Below are 8632 nucleotides of genomic sequence, written 5' to 3' on the forward strand. Positions count from 1 at the left end.
TCAGATAAAATTGCAGATATAAATGTATAAATATCAGCTTGAAAAATATCCTAACTACTACGCTTATGCACGGAGCATCTTTGTAGTCAGATAAGAAAAGACCCACTGACTCACAGCACAAGCAGACCTGACAGCAGAGGGAGTCTGACAGCAGGTAATCTGGACTTGTGGCGCCACCATGTCCACCAGGAGGGACCTCATCAGTTCTTGCAAAATCATTTTTCCAATCAAAAATAGAGTTTTGAATTACAATTTAAGAAATTACATTTAAATAAACAGTACCTTCGTATAATTTCATGATGTTTTGGCCCTTTCCAGAGAGGACAAGGCGTGTTCTGGTTGAGTCCATGCAAGTAGGTCCAGAGTCTAAATGACTGAAGCAAAGACAACAGTGTGAACCATCAGCTCCCCTTAGAAGTGACCTTTCACAACAATAAATAACAAATTCTACCAATAGCTCTGCTGGCTCCGATTTCTCAACTTAAGTGGAGCAAGGTGCCTCACACCTTCCCTTGGGAACTCATGTGACTGTAAAAGTCAAAGACACAAAGACTGTGGACAGCTGAGAATGAGACCTTCAATGGTCCAACAAGTGTTCTCTTCTGGAGCCTGGAATAGACAAAGGGATAAGTAAAGTGGATAAAAAACAAGTTGAAAGGCAAGCAGGGACAGGGCCTCATGGAATAAGATGTGATGCAAATGGTGACGACAGAGGTTTTAATAGAAATTCGAGGTATAGTTTTTGAAAGTCTTACTATAGCTTGGTTTAAATCTAGCCAGACCAAGAAAACTGTCTTGTTTAAACTCCTCCACAAATTAAAAGTACTTTCACACTTATTTCCTTTATTCTCATGCTTTCATGTTCATGTATGAACTGCGTAAGTTTCCTAGATCTGAGTTTAATTCAAAATAATGCACATCCTCCAACATTAGTGCATATATTGTAGTATACCTTTGTTTTCTCATGGGTTTATCACCTGTTGCTGCTGGTCAAATAAGAAAAAAACTGTCCTGACAACCTATGCCACAAGCTGTCCCCAAGCTATCCTCTGAACCACCAAGCCCTCAAAGGCAGCCAGCAGGAATTTCACAAGTTATCTTTGTGCTCAAGAATAAAGAGAAGAAACAATGCCATGTCAACAGGAGCAGACCAAGGGCACTCGCTGCATGTCACTTCTGACAGAGGCCTGGAGGATAGGTCACAACTATTTAAATATTTGTCAATACCCTCAGTTTTGTAGATTTCAGTTTAAAACATACATTTTATTCCACGCCAACAGAAAAAAATCTGGTGTAATTATACATTATACGTGTTAGGAAGTACAGGTTGCAAATAAATTTTTTTTTTACGGTAACTGTTACAAACACATGTCTTAAATATAAGTGCAGGAAAAACTTAGCTTGCACACATTTATGATCTTCAATTTTAAGTCCCCAATTATTTTACCCATTTAGCAACTTTCAGTTCAAAAATGATTAAAAAAAAGGCAATATTTTAGCAAACATATCCACAAACATTTAAAAAAATCAGAAACAGTCTACTGTCATAATTTTACTGTACACATAATTTACATACATAAAACTCAGTTGTAGCAAGAACTGACAGTCTGTCTGTGTTGATAATTCATAAACTCACAGCAATAAAAGCCTTTTAGAAACAAATACATTTCAAAGTAGTTTTTGAGAAACATTTATTTTATAAATATAAAAAGAACAGCCAAATAAAAAAAAATACCCCCCCCCCCCCCATTGTTTCTTGACTGCTGAGGGGAATTAAGGCTTTTTGTTATTGCTTATTAGAAGATTATGCTTCAATATAAGATTCAAAATACATAAAGTATCACTATTAATAATAGTTTAATTAGATTTTAGTTGTTATATGCACTTTGTTTTATTTATATGTAAAAGAAAGACCTCAAAATGTCAGATCCCTTTAACAAAAACCTGGAGACAAAAGAAATAATATTGTTCCATTATCAATATTTCTGAGTATGAAAGTTTGACCTTTGAATAAATACTTTAGAGAAAGTGTTACCTCAGTTCCATGCTGTGGCTCTTTATATTAGGCACTGTCTACTTTAATACGAACTCGAGTTCGACACCACTGTCGTTGCGTTGTTTCCTTTTCTTTAGCTGCAGTAGACATTGAAAGTGCAAAGGGCTGGATTAAAGGTGGAGACCTAACTCTGAGCAGTGGTGAGTGATAATAAAAGGGTTCCACTACTGCGACCTTGGCCGTGTCTTGTCTCTTTGCATACAACAGCTGCAGCTCTTTATTCTTCCTCTTGATTTGTATTCACTGGATGGGCTAATGTTGAACCTTGGATCTTGAAATGCCTGAGGTCATTTGTTTAAGCTGTGGTGAGCTGCTTTATTTAGTTTGAGTGCAAAGTTCACTTTCTTACAATAAAAATTAAGTATTAAGACAAGTGTATTTTTTGAAAATGAATGGTCATTACCTTAAAGAAATATACTTTAAAGTTTAGTCAATTAAGGAGTTAAACTACTATACATAGAAGCTTTAATACAATTGCAAGATGACATTAATTCAGTTTTAGTAACAACTCTAAAAAGATTCATTACCATTAGATTATCATTATCTAAAAGTCACCGGGAGCGATGAGACTGATATGATAGACAGCAGACTGCCCCTGACCCCCCCCCCCCCAACCAACACACACACACACACACACCTACAGCCATCCCCTTTCTTTGTCATGTTCACACTGGTGTATTAGTCTTTTGTTCAAGGTGAGAGCAACAAATAGAAGCACTGGGCTTGGCCCAATTTGGAGAATGCATTTTGTGACGAACAAACTGGATGCCATTTCTCTGATATTCATACCCATATTTGGGCGACTTACAGTCTTTATTAAAGGAGAGGAAGCCTGGTGTTAGCCACTGGATCCATCACTTCACTTCACAAGGTTGGGTGTAAAAGGTAAGAAATGGGTGAGAACGCAAGTTCTAAAAATAATGTCTTTTGTGACCCACCATTAGTAGAAGGTCACTCCAGTTGTTTTATATGGCTTTTTACTTAGTGCTTCTTAAACAAATTGTAATATAATCTGTCTTGTGCTTTGCTTTTATATTTTAATCTAAACAGCAAGGATTCAGATTTGGATTGAAAACAACTCAGGTAAACACACAACAACACTTTTAGACGACAACACAGCTCAATTTTTTAACAATAAGCACATTTTTATGTTTCTATTGACATGTGCATGACAGTAGATGAAACTTTAGAGTCACAATGATTTATGCTAAATTTTTACTTTAACTAAATTAAAACAGATAAAGTTACGGTTGTTTTGTTTGCAGTATACACAGACAATATATGTTATAAATAAACTCAAATATTTTGATTTTAAAACAAGATACTTATTTGCTTATTATAGAGGTTTAAAATATATGTCCATTTTCATTTGGGTTTTGCATGTGTGCAAAAATTAAATAAAAAAATCATAGTTGATAATAATGTTTTCTTTTCCAAAGGTTGAATCATGGGAGATGCTGTCATGGCAGAGTTTGGACCTGCTGCTCCTTTTTTAAGGAAATCAGACAAGGAGCGCCTGGAGGCCCAGACTCGTCCATTTGACATGAAGAAAGAATGTTTTGTGCCTGACCCTGAAGTTGAGTACGTGAAAGCATCTGTAACCAGTCGTGATGGTGACAAAGTCACTGCTGAGACTGAATTTGGAAAGGTATATTATCACTTAGCAGTTCCGTTTCACTGAATTTGAAAACTCTTGACATTCTGTGTGAGATGTATCACTCTTTTTCCAGACCGTCACTGTGAAGGAGTGTGATGTACACCCTCAGAACCCACCCAAGTTTGATAAAATTGAAGACATGGCGATGTTCACATTCCTCCATGAGCCAGCTGTGCTGTTTAACCTCAAAGAGCGCTACGCAGCATGGATGATCTACGTGAGTTAGAGAGCCAGTTTACTTTTCATTATTAGTGAACTACCTTAGCTTCTGAAATCATTATCCTCTCTTGACATGGCAGACCTACTCCGGGCTGTTCTGTGTGACTGTCAACCCCTACAAGTGGCTGCCAGTCTACAACCAAGAGGTGGTTGTTGCCTACAGAGGAAAGAAGAGGAGTGAAGCTCCTCCTCACATCTTCTCCATCTCTGATAATGCCTACCAGTACATGCTGGCAGGTACATAAATCACTTTAGATCTTCATCTTCAAATTATTTTTGATGATGCTGTAATTTGTCTTTTGTTTATTATATATTCTTGATGACAGACAGGGAAAACCAGTCAATCCTTATCACGTAAGTTACTGTTAGCAAATCCCTTTTCAGCAGTCATAAATCATTGATCGTAGCCTAAAACCTTCTGTGTATCTTCTACTCAGCGGAGAATCTGGAGCTGGAAAGACTGTCAACACCAAGCGTGTCATTCAGTACTTTGCCAGCATTGCTGCTGTCCCCAGTGGAGGGAAGAAAGATGCTGCTGCTGAGAAGAAGGTTTGCTGTACCTTTGTTTCATACAATCACAGAACAAATACATTGTATTATATTGTAAATCCAGAATTACTTTATTCTTTAAGCTTCTTTAAACTTGTAAGCATGTCAGACATTGTGTCTTTGTTTAACATCAGGGCACCCTGGAGGATCAAATCATTCAGGCTAACCCTGCTCTGGAGGCCTTTGGTAATGCCAAGACCATCAGGAATGACAACTCCTCCAGATTTGTGAGTAACTGTGGACCTGCAAAAAAAGTTTCTTTATTATCAACAAAACAATGAAAAATGATATTTTTTTCCGTTAATGAAAACAAATGTTAATTCATCTATTTTTAGGGTAAATTCATCCGAATTCACTTTGACAACAGAGGAAAGCTGGCCTCTGCTGACATCGAGACTTGTAAGTAAAACTACATGCAACATCTGAGTAAGTTCTATTTTGTGCTGTGTTTGGTAGAGAGCTCTCTCCACAGTTTAAGAAGCAAGATTCATCACCAGTCAGCATTCCTGTTCATTGTGTGACTAGGCCTGTCGCAATAACCAATAAATCAATTAACCGCATGATAAATGAAAATTATCAAGCTCATTTACATTTATCAGCTTTATCGTTTCTTCGTGTCTCTCTTTCTACTGAAGACACTGGATGACAAAAGGCTCAACTCCATTGCTCTTCACTGACCCCTCCCTTTCTCTTTTCTCTTTAAAACCAGTTTTAACCATCCAAAATCGCAGTTTTGGATCGTTAAAAGCAGCTAAGCTGAGAAGCTAAGCTACGATCTAAGCTAACAGGCCGACCTCGGGGAAAAAACATCCGTCTTGTCAAAGCTCCAAAATTTACGGTTGAAACTGGAGACCCCATAGCACACCCATGTTTCTGCCTTTGCGGCTGCACCAAGTAGAATTCCTCTGGTGGAGATGATCACAGCCACAGAATCAGCCATCCGCAACAACAAAATGAAAGAGGGTGAAGCAGAACAGCTCAGAATCAAAGTTTCATCCTGCCTCAGCAATGCCAAACCACAGGGGGTCTCCAGTTTCTCCTATTGTTGCCAACCTGTACATGGAGGAGGTAGAAAAGAGAGCCTTGACGTCCTTTTCAGGGACACCACCAAGTCATTGGTTCAGGTATGTTGACGACACCTGGGTTAAAATTAAATCTCAGGAAGTCCAACATTTTACTGACCAAATCAACTCTGTGGATAAATACATCAAGTTCACACGAGAAGATGAAAAAAATGGCAAGTTGGCTTTCTTGGACTGTGAGGTCTCAGTCTCTGATAGAGGACATTTGCAAACCGAGGTGTACAAAAAACCCACCCACACAGACCAGTATTTGCAGTTTGACTCCCATCACCCTTTGGAGCACAAGTTAGGAGTCATCAGGACTCTGTATCACAGAGCAGACAGCGTCCCCACTAACTCAGGAGCCAGGCAGAAGGAGAAATCCTACACAAAACAGGCTCTAGAGCAATGTGGATATCCTAACTGGGCCTTCCTGAAAGCAGAGAAGAAACCCAAACAGGACTCCAGTCAGCCATCAGGTGAAAAGGAGGAACCCAGACCCAGACCAGTGGTCATTCCGTATGTTGAGGGAGTATCAGAGAAACTGAGACGTTTATTTTCTAAACATAACGTCCCAGTGGCTTTTAAACCCCAAAATACATTACGGCAAAGACTGGTTCATCCCAAAGATCCAGTCCCCCGGCACAAACAGAGTAATGTTGTGTATGCTGTTCAGTGTCAGGAGGGTGATCAGTCTTACATCGGGGAAACTAAACAGCCACTGGCCAAAAGGATGGCCCAGCACAGAAGATCAACATCATCAGGCCAGGACTCTGCGGTCTACACTCATCTCCAGGCCAGCGGTCACTCTTTCAGGGATGAAAATGTTCACATCCTGGACAGAGAGGAACGATGGTTTGAGAGAGGAGTAAAGGAGGCCATCTTTGTGAAAAGAAATCGTCCATCGTTAAACAGGGGTGGAGGCCTCCGGGTTCAACTGTCCCCCTCTTACAATGCTGTGATTGCTAGTATCACTCAGCCTCCTGTGAATAGTAAACAGCCATCAGTGTGCTAATGATCCATTGTTAGGCTGATGGTCCTTCTTGAGCATGTGATCAGCTGGTTTTGGTTGTCAGCAGCAAAACTGGTTGATCCACTCTGAGAAGGTGCTATTTAAGAGACTGAGCTGAATACAGCTCCTCAGACTGAGGAAGTCTCTTGGATGAGAGACGAAACGTTTCTATATTTTTTTGCTTTGTTTTGGTTTTTTTTGAATGTCCAGAGGACCAGACTGAACTTTTTTGGACTAATTACAAAATGTGAGGCCTTACAAGAAACTGCTAAATTGATTAGACTCATTTGTGCCAAATGTTGCTGTGGAGAACCTGTTTAAATATGTTTGATTTGTCTAGTCACATCAAATGTGATCACAAACCAACAAAAGATTATTTTGCACAGAAAGACACTAAGATATTTTGCATTGTACCTAAAACAGATCTTCTGGAAAAATCACGTGTGACCTACCAGCTCAAAGCTGAGAGGGACTACCACATTTTCTACCAGATCTTGTCTCAAGTAAAGCCTGAACTACTGGGTAAGTGAATGAGTCAAAAAAAGAAACAACTTTTTTATTAAAAACCTCAGACATTGTGTAACCAATATTTTATCTAATTCTAGAGATGCTGCTCATCACCAACAACCCCTACGACTACGCCTTCATCTCCCAAGGAGAGACAACAGTAGCCTCCATTAATGACTCTGAAGAACTGATGGCCACTGATGTGAGTTACATCTTGAAATCAAAACTAACAAACGATGTTCAGTCAACCATATTCTGAAGCTAAACAAAAATGAAAGGAGCATTGACTGATTTCACTTAGGATGCCTTTGATGTGCTGGGCTTCATTCAAGAAGAGAAGAACAGTATTTACAAAATGACTGGTGCCATTATGCACTTTGGTAACATGAAGTTTAAGCAGAAGCAGCGAGAGGAGCAGGCAGAGGCTGATGGAACTGAAGGTAAGAGAAGATGTTCCATGTATGCTGTTACTACTGTTAGTAGTAGATGCTTAGGATTAGGAATTACCTTATGTAATCCATTACAGTACTATGAACAGGTAAGTTTGAGACTCTTATTATTAAATTACAGTTAAATTGCAAGCACAACAATGGATACAGTAAACAAGTGGGTCCAGTTTAAGTAGAAACAACATTAAAATTTGTTTTAGATATTGCAGTACTGGAATTACAGAGAAAGTAAGTTTTTTATAACCTTTAAATAAATTGTTGAAGATCTGGCTTTTAAAATGCATTTGTTAAAAAGAAACAATAGAATCAAATTTAAATAAATGAGCTGGACACTGTAAGGCTCAATGTAACTGTGTCATCTATATTCATTTGTACTTCGACAGCAAGAAAGTAATTGACGACTAAATATGGTGATTTTAAAACAGTCTAAAGAGTAAATTTATAGGGTCTGGTAAAGTTGAAACTCTCATTCCAGTTCTCTACAGGTTTCTCTTGTAAATCAGTCCTTGATGCTCAATGAGATTAATCTATATAAATAAAGGTTGAATGAATTGTACACTATAAGCAAGAATCTACTTCAGATTCTAAAACTTGTTTTGCTTTATGCCTTTTTCATTAATTTTGCACTTTGTATTTATTTTCTGTTTATATTTTTTGGTAACTAGCAACAATGCTTTCTTATGTTTTGCACAGACCTTACCTGCATTACATTAAGTACCTGTGTCTTTGTGTACATATATTTTCTTACTTAGATGCTGACAAAGTTGCTTATCTGATGGGCCTGAACTCTGCCGACCTCATCAAAGGTCTCTGTCACCCAAGAGTCAAAGTAGGAAATGAATGGGTCACCAAGGGACAAAATGTTGCCCAGGTAATGCCAGGCAGAATGATGTGAGTACTTTAGTATATTATAGTGTATGAAGCTAAATTTTAACGATGTTGCTAATTATTTCCTTGGTAAGGTGTACTATGCTGTTGGTGCACTGTCTAAGGCAGTGTATGAGAAGATGTTTCTGTGGATGGTGGTGAGGATCAATCAGTCCCTGGACACCAAGCAGCCACGCCAGTACTTCATTGGTGTGCTGGACATTGCTGGATTTGAGATCTTTGATGTGAGCATCA

The 8632-nt window shown here is 38.6% G+C and overlaps 1 protein-coding gene across 1 annotated transcript in view; it reads left to right on the plus strand.

Moving 5' to 3' along the window:
• The window catches only part of LOC119415000 (myosin-7), a 31679-nt gene that overhangs the window by 18497 nt on the left and 4550 nt on the right, over positions 1-8632 (plus strand). The gene's annotated exons all lie outside the window — the stretch shown is intronic.

This window comes from Nematolebias whitei, chromosome 9 (genome assembly GCF_014905685.2).
Source record: "Nematolebias whitei isolate Nwh7 chromosome 9, NemWhi1, whole genome shotgun sequence".
In the NCBI taxonomy this organism is placed as follows: Eukaryota; Metazoa; Chordata; class Actinopteri; order Cyprinodontiformes; family Rivulidae; genus Nematolebias; species Nematolebias whitei.